Source organism: Narcine bancroftii, chromosome 1 (genome assembly GCF_036971445.1).
Source record: "Narcine bancroftii isolate sNarBan1 chromosome 1, sNarBan1.hap1, whole genome shotgun sequence".
NCBI classification, from domain to species: Eukaryota; Metazoa; Chordata; class Chondrichthyes; order Torpediniformes; family Narcinidae; genus Narcine; species Narcine bancroftii.
Window position 1 is genome coordinate 197,292,190 of NC_091469.1, and position 22,173 is coordinate 197,314,362.

Consider the following 22,173-nt stretch of genomic DNA (forward strand, 5'->3'; position numbering starts at 1 on the left):
AGAGGAAATCATGTGCATTTCACCCTCAACCGTTTTATTAAATTCTTGAAAACTCACCATGCAGTGCTCGTAACATGGATGAGTACCTGCAGAGGTGATCAGCTGATGGTATGACTTCTTTCAGGGATTGCATGTGAGTGAGTGTTGCTCTCCAGTTGGCTTAAAAGAAACTGCAACTTTCCCACGAAAGCCTTCACCAGGCTGTACATTTCATGAACAAAAAGGCCCCTATGTTGCAGTTTGTTATTTAGTTCATTCATCCGTGCAGTCACATCAACAGCAAATGCAAAATCTGCCATCCAGTTCCCATCTGAGAGCTCTGGTATGTCTTTGCCGTTCTTTTTCACAAAACTGTTGAATCTCTGCTTTCAAGTCCCGAACTCTTTCAGCACTTTGCTCAGCCTACATCACCATGTTCAATCTCCTGCTCCTCCATGAGTGCAGCAAACTCTCTGTGATTTAATGCTCGTGCTCTGATGAAGTTAACTATCTTAGTTACAACATCAATAACATGGTTAAGTTTTAGCACTGACTTACACACCACATTCTGATGTACGATACAATGTAAGAATACCAATTTCAGTTCTGGGTTGATTTCAGCCACTTTATCTTGCACTGTTTCAAAAGTCTAATGTTTTTCCCCATTAGATTTGGACATCCTTCTGTTGTAACACCTGCCAGACTGTCCCATTTCAGTCCCAGCTTGTCCAGGCATGCATTTACCTCCGTGAACAAATCACTCCCCGTCATTGTCCCTTTCATTGACCACATTGCCGCCAGCTCCTCCATAACTTTGTCCTTTGTTATCCCACGGACAAAGACGAGTAACTGGGCTGTGTTGCAGACAACACAGGTCTCGTCCAAAGCCAAGGAGAAAAAAATCAATATTATCCACTTCATTTTGCAGCTGGAGCTCCAGATTTCCCGCAATGTCCTTGATCTTTCGCATCACTGTTCGTCTGGAGAGGGGCACGTTCTCGAATGCTTCTTTTTTCTTGGGGCATATTAGCACTGCAGAGTCCACCAAACACTCTTTGATGAACTCCCTCTCAGAGAATAACTTACTGTTTTAAGCGATTTTGGAGAATATCACAAAGCTGTTCTTGGCCGCTGCATCCCTGGATGTATGAAGTGTGGTAAAAAAGCCTTGTTGCTTTTACAGCTAGTAAAGCTTCAGATGTCCGTGCCCATTTGGCATCAGTCAGGTTTTTGTATATCTCTGTGTTTAGTCTCGTAATGGCGATTCAAATTGTAGTCTCTAAACACGGCGATCTGTTCTCCACAAACTAAACACACGGCTTTACCTCTGACTTCAGTAAATAAATACTCAGTAGTCCATGTTTTAAAAACTCTGCATTCTGCATCAATCTTTTTTTTTATCATGAGTGGACATTTTTGTGGGCTAACACTTGTAAACTGAGTAAAGGTGTGTGCACGCATGTATTTATATACGTAGGCTACGACATATGTATACATGCGTAGCCTATGTACGTATGTAACTTGCGCAAAAAGAGACGTCTTCAAAATAAAAGCAATGTAGTTTTAATCCAGACATGGGGTAAACTTATTTAAGTTTTGTTTTCTAAATTCCGGTTAACCTTACGCAGGCTGGTCAGGGACAGCCAAAGGGCCAGATGTGGCCTGGGGGCTGTACATTGCCCAGGTCTGTCTTAGAGGAACTTCAGTTTCATAGGCTGATGATAAATATAATACTTTGTCTCCCTTTACTGGAAAGTGGTTGCTAAAATGGAAGATCATCCACATTTTCCAACAATTCTCTGTGAACTGTGGTTGTCAGGAAACTGCACTGGAGACCAGTTGATAGAGCACATTTGTAGTAAATGTTTCATGGAATGACTATTCTGTCATGCATTTTAGTGAATAGTTAGGCCTACGAATGTGTGCTTTTGCAAGTTTGCGTGCTAGTTTTGTTGAGGTGATAAAGTTTAAACACTTTTTTCTTTGTAGATTAGCTCTAATGTAGCAAGAGGCTTGATTCCTGAAATAAGGGAGTTAGCATGTGAGGAGTGAGTCACCTGGGGCTATACTTGCTGAAATTTCAAAGAATGAAGAGATTGTGTAGGAATATATAAAATTAAGAAAAAGATAGATGCAGGAAAGTAGTTTCCAATTGTAGATGAGATTAGAACCAGGGGATGTAGCCTTAAGATTTGGGACTGATATGAAGAGGAACTGTTTTTCCTAGAGAGTAGTGAATCTGAAATTCTCTGCTAAGGAAATAGAAGAGGCCATCTCGTGAAATACATTAGACACTGATTTCTGTTTAGTAGCAGAATTAAGAGTTGCTGGGGAAAAAGCCAGGTACCATGCTTTCCATAGTGTTTGGGGAAAAGGACAAACACTTCCTTTATTTGCTTCTACTCCACAATTTGTAGTTAAACAATTCGCATGTATTTTAAGTGCACATTCCAGATTTTATCCAAGGTGATTTATATACATTTTGGTTTGATCATGTCGAAATTACAGCACTTTTTATACATTGTTCCCTCATTTTAGGGGACTGTAATGTGTGGGATTTTTGGCTTAACAGATGTTTGTGAGCACTTAAGTATATTTAATTGCTTCATTGGTGCAGATGCGGAGTCTGTAGTTGCCATTTTTCAATATGAGGACCAGAATTGAGTCATATAAGACATTGAAACTGAAAAATCAAGAATAAAACATTAAGAGACATTGCCCAAACCTTGATTACTAAAATCAAGAGTTTGGAAAATCATTAAGAGTGTACTGGGAGGAAGTCACGTGATGGAGTAGTGACCTGTAAGAAAATACTAGCCCTCTCCAGAAAAGTTTTAAAAAAAAGTAAAGAAAAAGCAAAGCCACAAACACAGAAACCATAACAAATTAAAAAGAAAAGTGTGGAGAAAATGGCAGCAAAGAAAGAAAAACCAAAAACAATGGGAAGAAAGGAAGAAGGAAAGACATTGGAAGAGAAAGGTGAAGGCCTTAACTGTACAAGGAGGCCCGCCGTGGAGAGAGAAGCCCGCTCCCTGAGGTCAGTGGAAACCTCGAACTCAGGACTACAAAGATGGCTCACGGAGCCAAACAAAAGTGCACAACCGCGCATGCGCGATTCACAAGACAAAAACAACACCGACGGGAGGGAGGACCAGCTGAGGAGTAAATCTCCACAGCTGAAACAGACAAGTATAACACGACAGCAAGGCTCTCAACAGGAAAACATAGAAAATAACGGGAACAAGAAGGAAGAGAGTAAAAAAAGGAAATCAGAGAAACAAGATAACCAACCCAGAGGAAGAAGACCAACAGCAAGACACCTTTAATAAAAATAATAAAAACAAAAATACCCAACAAAATAAAATAAACAACCCAACAAGAAAATCGGAGGAGACAGAGGTAAAGGACACAGATCCTGGAGTGGACTCAGAAGAAGAGGAGGGAGAACCTCAAACTCTACACAGAGAAATGGAAGATGAAGGGAAGGGACAGTACATGGATAATTTTTTTTAAAGAATATATGGAAACATTAAAAGAATGGCTGACACAAGAATTCAGTGAAATAAAAGAGAATAAAAGATACAGAAGAAAAAGTGAATAGATTAGAGATGGTCATGACAGAAATAGGAAAAAGAGTAGACAAGGTGGAAGAATGAGAAACAGCCATAGAAATGAAGGTAGATGACTTAAAAAAGAAATTAGAAGAATCTGATTAAAAAAAAGTTAAAGAAACACAGGAGCTGTTAGCTCAGAAGATAGATATAATGGAAAATTATAATAGGAGAAACAATATAAAGATAGTTGGCCTTAAGGAAGATGAAGAAGGCAAAAATATGAAAGAATTTATAAAAGAATGGATCCCCAGGGTCCTAGGAATGCCAGAATTACAGGAAGGAATGGAAATAGAAAGGGTACACAGAACATTAGCCCCTAATTCACAACCACAACAAAAATCAAGATCCATTCTAGTAAAATTCCTAAGATATACGACAAGAGAAAATATATTGGAGAAGGCAATGAAAGAAAATAAGAGAAGACAAAAAAACCCACTAGAATACAAAGGTCAAAAATTTTTTTTCTATCCAGACATAAGTTTTGAACTCCTGAAGAAGAGGAAGGAGTTTAACGCAGCAAAATCGACTCTATGGAAAAAAGATTATAAATTTATGTTAAAATATTCAGCGGTGCTTAAAATAGTTATCCCGGGGCAGCAAAGTTCTAAGAAGGGGAAGAAAGGAAGTAAGGAGGAAATTAAGAGAGTGAGCTTTGTTATATATGAAGATTAAAATCTTTTCTGGGAGGACTGGGTGGGGAAGAATAAGTCACTGCGAAATCAGTTGACGCTTGCAAGCGGGTTCCCAAATCCAAATGGAGAGGGGAGACGTGGTTGCCCGACAAGGGACAAAGGGCAACTCAGAGAGGGGAGGGACTATTGGGGTTAAAGGAATTTTAGATATGGGAATAGTGGAAATATTTTGTTTTAGAAATGTTGTCTTACAATGTGTTCAAAAAAAGAAAACAGCAATGGATAAGAAGGGAAGGTGGTGATGAGGAAATGGAAAGGAAAGATAAACAAAGTATGAAATGGACATGTTGAACTATATGACTTTAAATATTAATGGAATACATAACCAAATCAAAAGGAAGAAGCTGTTAAATTTACTGAAGAAAGAAAAAATTGATATAACATTCGTGCAAGAAACACATCTAACTGAAGTGGAACACAAGAAATTAAAGAAAGATTGGATAGGACATGTAACAGCAGCATCATATAATTCAAAAGCCAGAGGAGTAGCTATATTAATCAATACAAATGTACCAATCAAAATAGAAGAGGAAATAATAGATCCAGCAGGGAGGTATGTAATGATAACATGTCAGATATATTCAGAATTTTGGAATTTACTCAATGTATACCCACCTAATGAAGAAGATCAAAAATTTATGCAAGATATCTTTTTGAAGATCGCAGATACGCAAGGGAATATACTAATATGAGGGGATTTGAACCTTAATTTGGTCTCAAAGATGGATAAAACTGGAAAAACGACTAACAAAAAGAACAAAGTAACCAAATTTATAATTAAATCGATGCAGGAAATGCAACTTTTGGATATATGGAGGAAACAACACCCAAAGGAAAAGGAATATTCATATTATTCGGGTAGACATAAAACATACTCAAGGATAGATCTATTCCTGTTATCAGCCCACATTCAAGGAAGAGTTAAGAAAATGGAATATAAAGCTAGATTGTTATCGGATCACTCACCCCTGTTATTGGCAATAGAGCTAGAGGACATTCCACCAAGAATGTATAGATGGAGATTAAACTCCATGCTACTTAAAAGACGGGATTTTAGAGAATTCATTGAGTGACAAATTAAAATGTACTTAGAGATAAATACAGAATGAGTGAAAAATAAATTTATACCATGGGACGCAATGAAAGCATTCACCAGAGGACTAATAATAAGTTATGTAACTAAGATGAAGAAGGACTACAATCGAGAAATAGAACAGTTGGAAAGGGAAATAACAAATACAGAAAAAGAATTAGCAATAAAGGAAGATACAACTAAAAGCAGAGAATTGACAGACAAGAAAATAAAATATGTAACACTACAAACATATAAAGATGGAGAAGAACATAATGAAGACAAAACAGAAGTATTATGAGCTAGGAGAAAAAAAACGCACAAAATACTAGCATGGCAGCTTAAGACAGAACAAACTAAAAGAACAGTATTGGGATCAAGGAAAAAGGACAAACAAATTACATATAACCCAACAGAGATCAACAAAGATTTCAGGGACTTCTACGAACAACTATATCAAACTGAAAATGAAGGGAAAGAAGACAAAATAGATGAATTTCTAACTAAAATTGAACTACCAAAATTACAAACAGGAGCAAAATAAATTAATAAAACCATTTGAAATAGAAGAAATACAGGAGATATTAAAAAAAACTACCGAACAATAAAACACCGGGAGAGGATGGACTCCCAATAGAATGCTATAAAACATTTAAAGATTTATTAATTTCTCCTCTCCTGGAAGTAATGAACCAGATTAAAAAAACACAAAATATACCAGATTCATGCAAAACAACAATAATTACAGTAATACCAAAGATGGGGAAAGATCCACTAACACCAGCATTGTATAGACCAATATCTCTACTTAACACAGATTATAAAATAATAGCTAAAACTATTAGCAAACAGATTGGCTGACTGTGTTCCAAAAATAGTAAAACTAGACCAAACTGGATTTATTTAAAAAAGTTGAACAACGGACAATATCTGTAAATTCATTCACTTAATCCATGCAGTACAAGGAAACAAAACTCCAAAAGTAGTGGTTGCTTTAGACACAGAGAAAGCCTTTGACAGAGTAGAATGGAATTATTTATGCAAAGTATTACAATATATTAACTGGATTAAGGCATTATAAAAGGGACCATTGGCGAAAGTGACTGTAAATGTGTATATATCAAACTAATTTAAATTAAGCAGATCAACAAGGCAAGGATGTCCACTATCTCCCTCACTGTTCGCGTTAGCTATAGAACCACTAGCAGAACTGATAAGAACAGAAAATAAAATAAGAGGGATAAAAATAAAAGAGAAGGAATATAAAATCAGTCTATTTGCAGATGATGTTATAATCAGAACAAGAAATATCAATAAAATAATTACATAAGAAATTGAAGGAATATGGAGAAGTATCGGGGTACAAGATCAATGCAAATAAAAGTGAAGCAATGCCAATGAATAATGCGGATTTCACAAAGTTTAAGAAATAATCACCATTTAGATGGCAAACACAAGCAATTCGATACCTAGGTATACAACTAAATAATAATCTCGGCCATCTATATAAACTAAATTATCAGCCATTAATGAAAAAAATTACAAGACAACTTAGAGCACTGGAAAGACTTACCATTAACACTGATAGAAGGATAAACTGTATTAAAATGAACATCTTCCCAAGGATACAATACCTATTTCAATCATTACCAATTCACCTAACAGAGAAATTCTTCAAGGAGCTAAAGAAAATAAAAAGGAAATTCTTATTGAAAGGGGGAAACCAAGGATAGCACTAGATAAATTAATAGAATGGTACAAACAAGGAGGCTTACAACTACCAAACTTTAAGAATTATTATAGAGCAGCACAATTAAGATACCTATCAGACTTTTATCAAACAAGGGAAAAACCAGATTGGACCAGATTAGAGCTAGATAAAATAGGGGAGAAGATACCTGAACATATACTATATAAGTGGGATGAAAAATTGGTGCAACATCGGAATTCACCAGTATTGCATCATCTGCTCAATATTTGGAAGAAGATTCACATAGAAAGGAATAAAATAAATTATCAACTACCAAAATTAATATTGACACAAAATCAACTAATCCCTTTCACAATAAATAACCTTTCCTTCAGAGAATGGGAGAGAAAAGGGATCAAAAGAATAGAAAATTGTTTTTCGGGAAATAAATTATTATCTTTTGAACAAATGAAGGACAAATATAATATAACTCACGATGCAAGGTTTGCATACCACCAACTGAAAACTTACTTGAAGGACAAATTGGGAAACAGTCTGAGGTTACCAGAAGGAAGCAATTTTGAATATGTAATTAAAGACACAATGATAATTTAAAAATTTATAACAAACATGTACATCAAGCTGCAAGAAAAGGAGAACGAGGAAACTAACTGTAAACCTAAACAAAAAATGGAACAAGATCTAAACATAAAGATAAAGAATGAAACATGGGAAAAGCTATGCTCCGGAACTATGAGAAATACAATAAACACGAGGTTATGCATGATACAATATAATTGGTTACACAGGCTATACATCACACCCCAAAAGTTAAATAAATGGGACCCAACAGTATCAGACAGATGTTTTCACTGTAAAGGGGAAATGGGAACAACAATACATGCAATTTGGACATGTGAGAAAGTGAAAAAATTTTGGGAAGATCTAAACCAGATATTAAATAAAATAAATTAAATAAAATTACAAAAAGCAACATACCAAAAAACCCAGAGATCTTCCTTCTAAGTAATATAAAAAATAAAGAATTTGGTCTCGATTTGGATGGAGCACAAAAAAGATTTATTATGATAGCCCTAGCTGAAGCAAAAAAATGTATTATGTCAACCTGGAAATTAGAAGACAACTTGAGAATACAACAGTGGTACATAGAAATAAATAAATATTCCATTAGAAAAAAATAACATATAATTTAAATAGCATCACAATATTCGAACAAATATGGGAACCATACATGAAATACAATAGAGAAATCCTACCACGGACCTCCACCACCTAAAATAACAGAAGGAGAAGACAATGAAATGAACTGACTCAGTATATAAAAGTAAAAGACAAAAATTTCTTGTTTAGTTTTATTGTGATGACATTGTTTAACGGGTTTAATGTATCAAAGATATAAATGGGAAGGGGTTGAGGGAGGGAGGGAAGGGAGGGGGGAAAAGGGGAGAAAATTACACTATATATTCAAGAGAAAAATGTCTATGTACTTTGGTCAGTATTGTTTATAGTGTGAAAAATAAAAATAAAAATTAAAAAGTGTACCCGTGAGTTCAGTAATTGCAAAAGGAACCTTCACTGGTAACAGAGGAATTCATAGCATAATGAAGAAAAAAATCACCAAAAGTATGTCCAACAGATCAAAATTGCCCTTCAGGAGGCAGGTGTGAATATGTTAATGACTATTGTCCACAGAAGACTTCCTGAATAGAAATATAGAAGTTACACAGCAAGATGGAAACCATGGAAAAGGTGATATGCTTTGGATCTTGGTCAGTTCCTTTCCATCTCCACACTTTGCTCTTGCCATCACTCTGATACAAGCTAATTTTGGACTCGTCTATTCACAAGACCTTTTCCAGAATTCTGCAGGCTCTTTTAATTAGTGTTTTCATCCTGCAACATAGCCTCTGTATTTCTGTTAATGAAGTTTCTGTGGACAGTAGTCGACAGAGTGTTTCTGATCAGTTGGACAAACGTTTGGGGATTTTTTGTCATTGTGATGAGAATTCTGTCGTCAGTAGCGGAGGTCTTGGAATACCAGTCCCTCTGCGATTACTGAGCTCATCAGTACACTCTTTCTTCTTGATAATTTTGGTAATCCTAAGGTTTGGGTGATGTCTCTTAATGTTGTATGTTTTTCAGCCTCCCAATGGCTTCTTTGACTTTCATTGGCTCAACTCTAGTACTTGTGTTGAAAAATGGCAACTACAGACTCAAGGTGATCAAAAGCTTAGAAACAAGCCTTGCTCTCATGTACCTGCACCAATGAAGCAATTAAACATACCAGAGTACTTACAAACACCTGTGAAGTCAAATATTCCAAACATTGTGGTGCCCTGAAATGAGGGGACAATGTATAAAAAGTTCTGTAATTTTTACATGGTCAAACCAAAATGTATATAAATAACCTTGAATAAAATCTGGAATGTGCACTTTAATTACATGTGATTTGTTTGATCACATTTAAAACTATGGAGCACAGGGACAAATAAGGAAAAAGTGTCTTTGCCCAAAATAGGTGGCAAGATCAGCCATAATTATTATATGGTGGAGCTGGTTTGAAGGACCAGATGGCCTCTCCTATTCTCATTTACATAGTGTTCAGTTTTTACTAACATTTAGAGACTGTCACATTCTAGAATAGTTGCATTTCTCAGTGTTTAAATATGAGCAGGTTGATGGTCACTTATCAGAGGGAGTGAATCACATGTTTCTGAATTGGGAGTTCTTTTAGGAAGCCAGTGGTAGCAAATAAGACTGAAATAATCATGATCAGCATGAGATAGGGACATGTTACATTGCAGACCAGCAGCAATGGAAATTAACCCAGGCAGTGTAATTTTCTTTTAAAACACTAATAACTACTAATAAACATAACATATTAGTCAAATCGAACACTAATAACTACTAATAATATAACACATTAGTCAAATCAAAGGCAACTACGTGCAGGTATGTGTGTGTGATAAACAAAACATGACAGGTTGGGCAAAATTCCGGAAGGTCATTCCAAAGTTTAGTCTTAGAAATCCATTGATGAAAAATAGACTTTTAAACTGATGCACTGAGGTAATCATGAAGGAGATGGGAGAGACTGTGTGACAGGACTGCTGAAAACTCACAAATCCTTGTTGCTTTTCTTCCAGAGCAATATACTTTCATATGAATGTTTGTCACAACTTCCCTTTTCCTTGCATAGGGGAAACAAAACTCGTGACTTCCATGATGCTTCCAAAACCCAGGTATGGGTCAATCATAGAGACCTTTCCTTTGGTCATGATGGGGTTCAGTAATTCCCCTGACAGGGAGAATCAGCAGAATTGTCCATTATCACACACTCATTCCTGCTCCACGTTCGATGAGATTGCCATTGGTCAGTGTTCCACGCACACAACTCTCACCACCTGAGTCTCTGGTAAAAAGCACCTAATGAGCTTTCTCCTCTACAAAGTAGCAAATTTGGGTTCAGCCTGTACTGGCCCTTAAAGTGATACTCAGTAAATGAAATGGGAGCTCGTAATAGACAATACAACAGCGTATCATTCTCTCAGAAGTTGAATAAATTTTAACAAGGCTGGTCACCTAGTGACAGTAATATTAGAAATAATGCATTATTTTCCAATTGCATCAAACAGACAGGAGAGCTGGTTGTTACTTTGGCAATAAAAGATAATCAGAAGCCAAGATTGAGACAAAATACCCAAGTGGTAAGGCCTGAAGTAGTGGATAGTGATGTCTTAGTAAATACTGTCAGGAGCAATGAATTCCACACTGCTTTGTGCCAATCACTAGATATTATTAATAATACTAATAAACAGTGGTGAGTGAATAGAACATCAGTGGCTCAGCAACTTCCCAATAGCCATGAAATGCTTGAGTACTTTACAGTAGTCATTTATGCTTCTAGCGCACTATGGGTCACCCCACTGAGAGTTGGGAACAGGTGAACTGACCTGGGATTGAGAAACAGTCAACACTCACAGGAAGAAGTACTTGAGGACCTCAATACAACTGTATGAGCACACAGCAGGATATCAAGAGCTGATATTTTGATCCTTGCTGCCACATAACTGATCTTAGCTGTTGCTTTTCTGACAAGAATGTGATAGTCATATCCCAGCTTAAACCAATGCCCACTATGCAAATAGTATTGCTATTGAAATCTTCAAACTTGTTAGTGAAGAGTTTGTCATAAATTCACAGCCTCGTTGCTGACATCAGAGAAGAGGATATTTCAAGGAACTTTTGCAGTTTGTAACCATCTTCAAAAAAGAAGATAATCTGATGGAAGAACTCAGTGGGTCAAGCAGTATCAGTTGGAGAAAAAGAATGGTCATTGTTTTGGGCAGGAACCCTTCATCCATAATTTGTTTTTGGATTGACATCCTCTAGTTAGTGTTGGGTTTTGCTTTGGATTCCATTTCAGCTCCTTTTCCTATTTCCACACTGACCTGTCTGTCTTGGGCTTTCTCCATTGCCAGAATGAAGGGCAACTTAAACTAGACCACAAGCAATCTACTGCCCAATGGTATGAATGTAGAATTTTTCATCAGGTAATGAGTCCTATCTCTTCTGTATCTTTTCTGCTCTTCTTCCTTTTTCTGTTCTTACCCATTCTCATTATACCCTGCCTTTTTGCAAGATACATAATTAAAAGCAATGTTGGGCACAATTCTGGACGGTCATTCCAAAGTTTAGTCTTATAATTCTGTTATCTTCAGGTGGGCGATAAATATTTCACTATTAGTTTCCTTCAGGACAGTCAGTGGCCTATCTTTCAGTTTTCCTTGTTTTTCTTTAAGATATTAGGCTGGTTTGTATCAGAAGGAACTGAAAAACATAAATTTATTTTGACAAGAGTTTTTATCTAGTAGTCATATAGTAATCAAAACACTCAGATTAGGCTTGGGTGCATATGCAAGGCCAGAATTTGCAATTTGATGAGCAGTTGACCTAAATGTTTTGTAGAAATTTGCCTTTGCAGGTTCCTCTGCATCAACTTTCTGGTAACTGCCATTCCAATCTAGAAGGGCCTTGCATTATTTATAATACTTTGTTAATCTAGCTTAAAACTCAAAGCCTGATTGTTCAGCATTCAGCTTTCTAGATAATGTTAGGTGCTTTTCTTTATATTTTGCCAGATTTTCATTCCCACATTCCCTTTCACTCACCAGCCTCTAGTTCCTGTGCTCCCCTCAGACTTTTCTTGACTTGCCAGTGTAATAGTGGTAGTGATTCTTCCGACCACGAGAGGGAGTTGGAGACTAGTTTGGTTGAAACTTGGGTTGGATTCAAGATGGATGCCTCTTAAGCTAATAAAATAGTTATTTTAAAAGAACTAAGCTTTTTTTATTACAATATAAGAAACATCACATGGTATTAGGAGTGTACATAGTATGAGGAGTGGAAAAAAACTTCAGGAGTGTGAAGAGTAAGAATTAGTTGATAGCAGCAAAGATATGGAGAATGTAAAAAATTCCTGTCACTGTATATTGGACTGAATATGTTGACCATGAGTGGAGGCTGTTTAAACAAAGATTTATTAAGATAACCTTTTATTGACATTGCACAAGCACAATGAAATTAAGTGCACATCCTGACTGTGCACACACCAAACAAATGAAATAGAAAAACAACACAATAAAACAATACAATATTCAGTGTTTGGTGATATTCAGTTCACATATAGCTCTGGGGTAAAAACTGTTTTTAAGTCTGTTTGTCTGTGGAGTTCATGTGATGGAGTAGTGGCAGGTTAGAGAAAACTAGCCTTCCACAGAGAAAGTTGGAAAAAAGGTAGAAAAACATAGTCACAAGATTAAAAAATATAAGAACTTGAAGATGGCTCCAAAGAATGAAAAGAAGAGATAAAGAAATCACCAGAGAAAAAAGGAAGGCCTTACCAGCGTACATTCTCCCCAAGAGAATGGCCCAAGTGGTGAAGCCAGTGAGCAGGCAGCTGGGTGACAATGTCCCCTGGGGTGGTCTTGAACATTGGCTTGCAGAGCCTGAAAAAGAAATGCCAGTGTGCAGGTGCAGTATGTATTGTAGAGAAGACGCTGGTGGGAGCAGACACCAACAGCAAGACACTGAGTCGGCAATGGGAGAGGTAGCGGAGAAGACACCGATAGAAGCAGGATCAACAAGGAGCCAAAGAAAGAAGATCAAGAGGAAGGTAAAGATTTACAAGAAAAAATACATAAAAAAACAGAAGCAGATGATTGATGAGGAATACTTTGACAGTCAAATAAAGATTCTAATGGAAACAATAATGGCTGAGTTCAGTAGTATTAAAAAAAACTATGCAAGAGATGGATGTAAAAATGCAAAGAATGGAGAATACTACGGCAGACATGAGAACATGAAGTGGAAGACAGTGATAGGTGTGGAAATGGAGGTGAATGAGTTAAGGGAAAAATTGGAAGCTAGAGATAAGGAGATTTATTGGCCCAAAAAATTGACATTTAGAGATAGTCAGCAGACTTGATAATATAAAAATAGTGGTCCTGAAAGAAGGGGCAGATATAAAAGGATTTATAAAAAGATGGATCTCACAGATCTTGGGAGTAGAAGGACTTCAAGAAGAAATAGAAATTGAAAGAGCCCACAGAGCATCGGTGCTAAAGCTGCAGCCACAGCAGAAATCATGCTCCATACTAATAAAACTACTGCAATATACAAGAGAGAAAATATTGGAACTGGCAATGAAGAGTGAAAGAAAATAAGGAACTATTGGAGTACAATGGGAAAAACATTTTTTTATCCAGCTATTAGCTTTGAACTTTTACAGAAGCGAAAGGAGTTTAATTTAGCAAAAAACTGTACTATGGGGGGAAAAAAGTTATATAACTTTGTGTTATGGCATCCAGCAGTGTTGAAGATATTCATTCCTGGTGGGAAAAATAGACTGTTTTCAGATCTAGAAGAAGCTCGTTGCTTTGCAGACTGATTATCAAATAAGCAACAAGAGTAAAGGAAATACTAAAACGACTGTTAAAGGTAATGTATATAAATAAATTGGAATGTTAATAGTTTGAGTACAGATGTTTAAGAATAAAAGTATTTTTTTTAAAAAGGCTGTTATATTTTTAAGAATAGTATAGTGATTTCTCGGGGGGGGGGGTGGGAAAGAAGATCTGCCCACTGCAAAATCTGTTGACATTTGTGATACATACTGCAACTCACGTAGAAAAGGGAGTTGTGATTGTCTTGCAAGGTGGCAAGGGCAACTCAGTAAAGGGGATTTAATGTTGTTTTCTTTAACATTCTTCAGTTTTCTTATGTTTTTTGTTATTTTCCTACTAGTTGTATCGTCGCATATAGTAAAGAGTAAGAACAATCTAAAGTGTGAATTTAGAGGAAGGGAGATAGAGGTGAGAGAGAGGTGAAAATTGATGGGTAAGATGAATACATTGAACTATATGACTATTAATGGAATTCACAATCAAATTAAGAGAAAAAAGTTACTGACACTACTTAAAAAGGAGAAAATAGATATGGCATTTATACAAGAAACACACTTAACTGAGTTAGAACACCGCAAACTGAAGAGAGACTGGATAGGTCATGTAGTGGCATAGTACAATTCAAAAGCCAGGGGAGTTGCTATATTAGTTAATAAGAATCTGCCAATTAAGATAAAGAAAGTAATAACAGACCCAGCTGGTAGATAGGAAATGATGATGAGCCAGATTTATTAAGAATTTTGGTACTTGTTGAACATTTATGCACCTAATGAAGATGACCAGTAATTTATGCAGGGCTTTTTAAATATAGCAGACACACAGGGACACATTTTAACTACGGGGAGACTTTAATTTTAACCTTGACTCATCAATAGATAAAACCGGGAAGACAAATATAAATAATAAAGAAGCCAAATTTACATTGAACTCAATACATGATATGAGGATAATTGATATATGGAGAAAACAACACCCAAAAGAAAGATTATTCAAATAGACATAAGACCTATTCGAGGATTGACATGTTCTTGTTGTCGACTCAGATTCAGGGAAGAGTTTGAAAGACCGAATATAAGGCAAGACCATTATCTGACCACTCACCCTTGTTATTGACGATTGCTTTAGAGGATATTCTGCTGAAAACATGTTGATGGAGGCTCAACTCTATATTGTTAAAAAGACAAGACTTTCAGGAATATACTTCGAGACAAATACAAATTCAGTAACAGATACATTTATATTTTGGGACGCAATGAAGGCCTTTATTAGGGGACAAATAATTAGTTACATGACCAAGATTAAAAAAGAATATGACCAGGAAATAGAATAGTTGGAAAAAGAGATAGTAACTATAGAAAATGATTTAATGAGAAGGGAAGATGTAGGGAAAAAGAGAGAATTGGCAGATAAAAAATTAAAATATAAAACATTGTGAACATACAAAGTGGAGAAAAACATTATGAAAACAAAGCAAATATTATGAATAAGGAGAGAAAATCCAGAAAATATTGGCTTGGCAACTAAAAACAGAACAAGCAATAAGGAAGGAGGATAAACAGATCTCATATAACCCATTTGAGATTCATGGAAATTAAAAAAAAAAAAATTATAAGCTATTTTATCAAACCTAAAATCCAGGGATGAACTGGTGCCACACAACAATCTACCAATACCACATCATATACTAAAAATATGGAAGAGAATAAATCTAAAGCGAAAGATGATAAATTATCAAATATCAAAAATGTTACTAATGCAAAACCCATTAATTCCTTTTACAATAGACAATTTTTTTAATGAATTGGCAAGAAAAGGAATTAAAAGAATAAAAGATTGCTTTTTGGGAAATTTATTAACATTTGAGCAGTTAAAAAATAAATACGGAATATCACATGGTACAATATTTTCATACTATCAGTTGAAAACTCTTTTAAAAGAAAAGTTGGGAACTAACCTAAGATTACCTGAGAGTAGCTGCTATGAATACTTAATGACAGATATTGTGATAGTAAAAAAAATTATTACAAACTTGTACAGCAAATTGCAAAACAAGGAAAATGATGAAGCAATATATAAACCCAAGCAAGTTTGAGAAAAAAGACTTAAATATACAAATAAAGAATGAAACATGGAAGGAACTATGCACAGGGACTAAGTAATACAATAAATACTGTTTCATATGATACAATACAATTGGCTACATAGATTATATGTTACCTCAAAAGTTCTTAAAAAAAAAAATGGAATCCAACAATATCGGACAGATTCTTCCATTGTAAACAAGAAATTGGAACAACACTACATGCAATTTGGACATGTACAAAAATGAACATTTTTTGGAGGATTTAAACCTAATATTAGATAGAATTACAAAAATTAGGATACCAAAAGATCAAAACATTTTCCTGTTAAGCAACATAAAAGATAAAAAAATTAGGCCTAAAATTAGACAGGGCTCAAAAAAGATTTATTATGATTGCGCTTCCAGCAGCAAAAAAATGCATAATCATAACCTGGAAAATGGAAGCAACCTTAAAAATACAACAATGGCTCATAGGAATGAACAAGTGTGTTCCATTAGAAAAAAATACTTACAATCTAAAATACAAAAATGCTTTATTTGAGCAAATTTGGGAACCATACATAAGAGTATATGAAAAACAGCCAATTTCAGACCTCCATCTTTTAGTGATAAGATACAAGTACAAAAATATTTAAATATGAAACTTTGGACAACATGAATTCTTTTTCTTTTGTGTTTTTCTTTTTATCTTTCTTTCATTTCTTGCTTTAAGTTTAGGGGTGAGGAAGGGGGGAAATGATAATGTCACTGTATATTTTAATGATGAATATTTGTATATATTATTAACATGGTTTGTGGTGAAGTATTAAATAAAAAATTATTAAAAAGTCTGATCTGTGATTTAATGGACCAAAAATATCTGCTGGAGGGCAGCAGGTCAAACAGATGATGACCAGGGTGGTAAAGGGTCTTTCAGGATTTTGGCTACTCTACTATGGCAGTGAGATCTCACTAAATCCTCCAAAGAGGGCACTGCACAGCTAATGATCTTCTGGGACATATTGATGATCCTCTGAAGGTCCCTCTTGTCTGCTGCCAAACCACATTAGATTGCAGTAGGCCAACACACTCTTGATCTCTTTTTCTCTTTGGCTTGGCTTCGCGGACGAAGATTTATGGAGGGGGTAAAAAGTCCACGTCAGCTGCAGGCTCGTTTGTGGATGACAAGTCCGATGCGGGACAGGCAGACACGATTGCAGCGGTTGCAAGGGAAAATTGGTTGGTTGGGGTTGGGTGTTGGGTTTTTCCTCCTTTGCCTTTTGTCAGTGAGGTGGGCTCTGCGGTCTTCTTCAAAGGAGGTTGCTGCCCGCCAAACTGTGAGGCGCCAAGATGCACGGTTTGAGGCGTTATCAGCCCACTGGCGGTGGTCAATGTGGCAGGCACCAAGAGATTTCTTTAGGCAGTCCTTGTACCTTTTCTTTGGTGCACCTCTGTCACGGTGGCCAGTGGAGAGCTCGCCATATAACAGGCTCTTGGGAAGGCGATGGTCCTCCATTCTGGAGACGTGACCCATCCAGCGCAGCTGGATCTTCAGCAGCGTGGACTCGATGCTGTCGACCTCTGCCATCTCGAGTACTTCGACGTTAGGGGTGTAAGCGCTCCAATGGATGTTGAGGATGGAGCGGAGACAACGCTGGTGGAAGCGTTCTAGGAGCCGTAGGTGGTGCCGGTAGATGACCCATGATTCGGAGCCGAACAGGAGTGTGGGTATGACAACGGCTCTGTATACGCTTATCTTTGTGAGGTTTTTCAGTTGGTTGTTTTTCCAGACTCTTTTGTGTAGTCTTCCAAAGGCGCTATTTGCCTTGGCGAGTCTGTTGTCTATCTCATTGTCGATCCTTGCATCTGATGAAATGGTGCAGCCGAGATAGGTAAACTGGTTGACCGTTTTGAGTTTTGTGTGCCCGATGGAGATGTGGGGGGGCTGGTAGTCATGGTGGGGAGCTGGCTGATGGAGGACCTCAGTTTTCTTCAGGCTGACTTCCAGGCCAAACATTTTGGCAGTTTCCGCAAAGCAGGACGTCAAGCGCTGAAGAGCTGGCTCTGAATGGGCAACTAAAGCGGCATCATCTACTCTTGATAGCGTAGCGATAAAAGGGCACCAGCAGTTTCTCCTGCAATTTGACCTTCTTAAGAATCCTCAGGGCATGGAGTCATTGCTGTGCCTTTTTAACTATTGTGATCGTATTGGTAGTCTGAGAGATCTTCAGCAAAATGCGTACCCAGAAACCTGAAAGCAGTGGCCCTTTCCACTCAGTCCCTGTTGATGTATAATGGGTCTGGAACTATACTTTTTCTCCTGGTCTATTATAAGTTCTTTTGTTTTTGAGAAGTTCAAGACGAGATTGTTCTGTGAACACCATGCTGTCAGTCTTTGGACTTCATCCCTGTAGGCTGTCTCATCTCCTCTTGAAACAAGTCCAACCACAGTTGTGTCATCTGTAAACTCGATGGTGTTGGTAGAATATCTTGAGGCACAATCATGGATATAAAGAGAGTAGAGGATGGGACTCTATCCACACCCTTGTGGGAGTTGGTACTGAGTAAAAAGGGAGAGGAGAGTGCCAATTTTAACAGTCTGGGAGTGGTTTGTTAGAGTCCTTAATCCAGAGACAAATAGATTTGGAAAATCTTAATTCACCAAGTTTTGTAACCAGTCTGCTTGGGATGACGATGTTACAGACAGAACTGAAGTCGAAAAAAGGTGGGTTAGTGCTGTGACAGGAGATGGTGAAAAGGGTGTATGAGGGGACCTTGGAATGGAAAAATGTGGGTTATTGGCCAGGGATAAATGCTGACATCATTAGAATGGCTTCCACCTGTGAGACCTGTTTGAAATATCATGCAAAGTAGGCAAAGGAACCCACGATAATAACTGATTTGCCTGCAGAACCATGGCATAAAGTTGGGACTGATCTGTTCCACATTGATGGAAATAATTACTTGCTGGTTATTCACTATTGAACTATTCAGAGATTGTGCTGCTTCCTAACATGTCTGCTGGTTGTGTCATCAAATATATGAAATCAATCTTTGCAAGACATGGAATTCCTCAAATTGTTAAAGTGACAATGGACCATGCTACAGCTGTAGAAAATTCCAGAACTTTGCAAAAGAGTATGATTTTCAATGCATGACATCAAGTCCTCTGCATCCACAGTCAAATAGTAAAGCAGAGATAGGAGTTCACATTAGTTAAACAGTTGCTCAAGAAAGCACTAGACAGTGGCTCATATCTGTATCTAGCTGTATTGAATTAGAGCTTCATCACTTGAACAGGGATGTCACCTGCCGAGCTGCTGATGGGATGTAGACTACGCACACTGCCCTACTCTGCAGACCCAAACAAAAACAGATGTCTAATGTAAGCAAAAGCATCTGCAATGGAGACAAAAACACTGATAAGTCAGCAAAAAGCACAACATGACACAGTGAGACTCGAGTTGATATGAAAAGGCCACTGTTCTGGAGGAAGTAAATCCAAGATCCTACACTGTCAGAACCGAGGATGGTCAAATACTGACAAGGAATCGAAAGAGCCTGCTGAAAATGCAGGGGACACTGAAGAAAGAGACATGCAGAGATCTAGCCTGAACAGCAACAGAGGAAACACCACCAGCGCTAGAGAGTAGTAGACCAGCAGAGCTGACACAAGCACCTGTGTTAAGATCCACACGTGTTATCAAAGCACTTAATAGATTGCAGTTCTTTTTCTTTTGGAGATTCAAACTTAAAGTTTGTGCTGCTGATCATGTTTAAGTTTGCGATGAACTTTAAATTGAAATGAATAGTGTATTAGCGTGTCATGTTGTTAGGTTAAACATCTCGAGGAAAAGGGATGTAATGATAGAGTGTGAGTGATATTCCTGACCACTAGAGTCAGAGACTAGTTTGGTTGCAACTTGGGTTGTATTCAAGATGGATGCCTCCACGTGGTGCAAGTTCTTTAGCTAGTAAAATGTTTTTAAAAATCCAGGTTTCTTTTACAATAAAAGAAAATTCACAGCCTGGATCCTAGTTCCTAAGCTCACATTCAGCTGCCTATAGAACTGCTTTCCATTCTCCCTTTAAACATACCAAGTTGACTAGAATTTTCTTTTACTTCTGTGTAATATCTAGGAAGATAAATTGTATTAATATACTTGTAAAAGACCCTCAAATGGGTACATGAATGTAAGAATAAAGGGCTTTGGACTGGGGAGGAATGGGCTAAGAGCAGCACAGTTAGCATAGGGGTTAGCAATGCTATTGCAGTGCCAGCAACTTGGGTTGGAATTCAGTGCTGTCTCTTGGGAGTTTATACATGCTCCCCATGCCTGTGCGATTGATGCCAGTTTCCTCCCACTCTGAAATGTACAGGGGTTGATTGATTGGGGTATTTTGGTGGCATAGTCTTGTGGACCTGTTACTGTCTTAAATTAAAGTTCTAGATGGGTAGACACATCATTATGGGCAGAAAGGGCTTGAACTGTGTACTGTTCTATGAATAACACAGAAATATCCAAACTTTTCTAATTGAATACAACTGAAGTCCTGAGTCAGTGATAATTCAATTCTACACTGTAATTTGTGTGTCTTCCACTTCTGGTACCATGTAATGTTTCTTTACTGTAATAAGGAACCTGGGTTCTTCTATAACAACTATACTTTATTAGCTAAAGCACTTATGACCCATGTAGGCATCCATTTTGAATAAACTCCTAGCTGCAATAGCTCATTTCTGACTCCCTCTGATGGTCAGGATTATCACCAGCACTCTATCATTACTAAGCTTTGGTTGTCTTGTTTAAGAAACCACATTAATGTTCTGAAGCAGTTTGTAGAATACTCATGGACTAACAGCTGGAATAGATAGTTTGTTTTGGTGTAAGGTTTGATTTGTATCTGCTGGAGTTAAGAGTAAGAGTGCTCATGGTAAAACAAAGATCCAATTTACATGTAGAGAGGATGTTTCTTTGGAAGAATCATAACTTGGAGTTTATGATTAAAAATGGGGGGGGGGGGTCACCCATTCAAGTTGGTTATGGTGAAATCAGAGTCTTTAAGTATTTTGGGGGCAAAAGTAGATTCTTGCTCAGCAAGAAGGTGAAAGGCAACACAGATGGATGGAAATGTCGATTTGAGATCAATTGAAATTCAAAATTGCATGTGTTCCAGCTGCCATTTGTGTCTACTGGGACACATTTAATGTAGATGTATTTGCAGTGTGTAGAAATCTCATTTTTACTCTAACCAAATTTAACCACGTAGAGTGGAAAATATTTATCACTTGTTGCACTCCAATTATACCACATGACTTTTCATACTGATTTAAAGGACACTCCAAGTTGTATTATTTCTTTCAACAAAAAAATGAATACCTCTTTAATAATCTGTACTGAGAATGCTATAGGTAAAAATGAAAATGTGTAGATTTTAAAATAAGTAGCAGTAAGTCAATGAACATTTTGATGCACAAGGGCAGATGTGTCAAATTAGATTTTACACGATCTTTGCTATTTTGCAGCTGGCACATAGTTTCTTGAATTTTTTTTTCCAAGAAAAAGCTTCAAGTTGAATGGAATCTGCATCTGGGTTGTCTGTCCAGTTCTGTAAGATTTTATTTAAGAGGAATGCTATCTGCAGTCTTGTGATCATTTTTAAGAATGCATTTTGATAGAGAGGATTGGCAATGTTGGGTTCTAAGCAGTAACACTACAGAGCACAATTGTGAATTTTTTTCACAGCACAACTTGATAAGGTCATAAAGTGAGCATTTGGCATATTGTCCTTTATAAATCAAAGTATTGAGTACAGGAGTTGGAATGTTATGGTGAAGTTGTGCAAGGCATTGAGACCAAATGTTCAGTATTGTGATCTGTATTGGTCACCTACCTACAGGAAAGATGTCAATAAGATAGGAAAAAGTGCAGAGAAAATTTACAATGGGGTTGTTGGACTTGACGAGCTGAGTTATAGAGAAAGATTGAATAGTTTAGATATGTATTGAGGGGAGATTTGATAGATGGGTAAAGATGGTGGGAAATGTAGTCTCCACTGAGGTAGGGTAAAACAAGA

At 37.0% G+C, this 22,173-nt stretch overlaps 1 protein-coding gene and 1 pseudogene across 7 annotated transcripts in view; one reads left to right on the forward strand and one right to left on the reverse strand.

The window, feature by feature from the left end:
* Positions 1-22,173, forward strand: part of LOC138737104 (disabled homolog 2-interacting protein-like) — a 592,760-nt gene that overhangs the window by 51,673 nt on the left and 518,914 nt on the right. The window lies entirely within an intron of this gene.
* Positions 1-22,173, reverse strand: part of LOC138754068 (general transcription factor II-I repeat domain-containing protein 2B-like) — a 76,342-nt pseudogene that overhangs the window by 1,202 nt on the left and 52,967 nt on the right.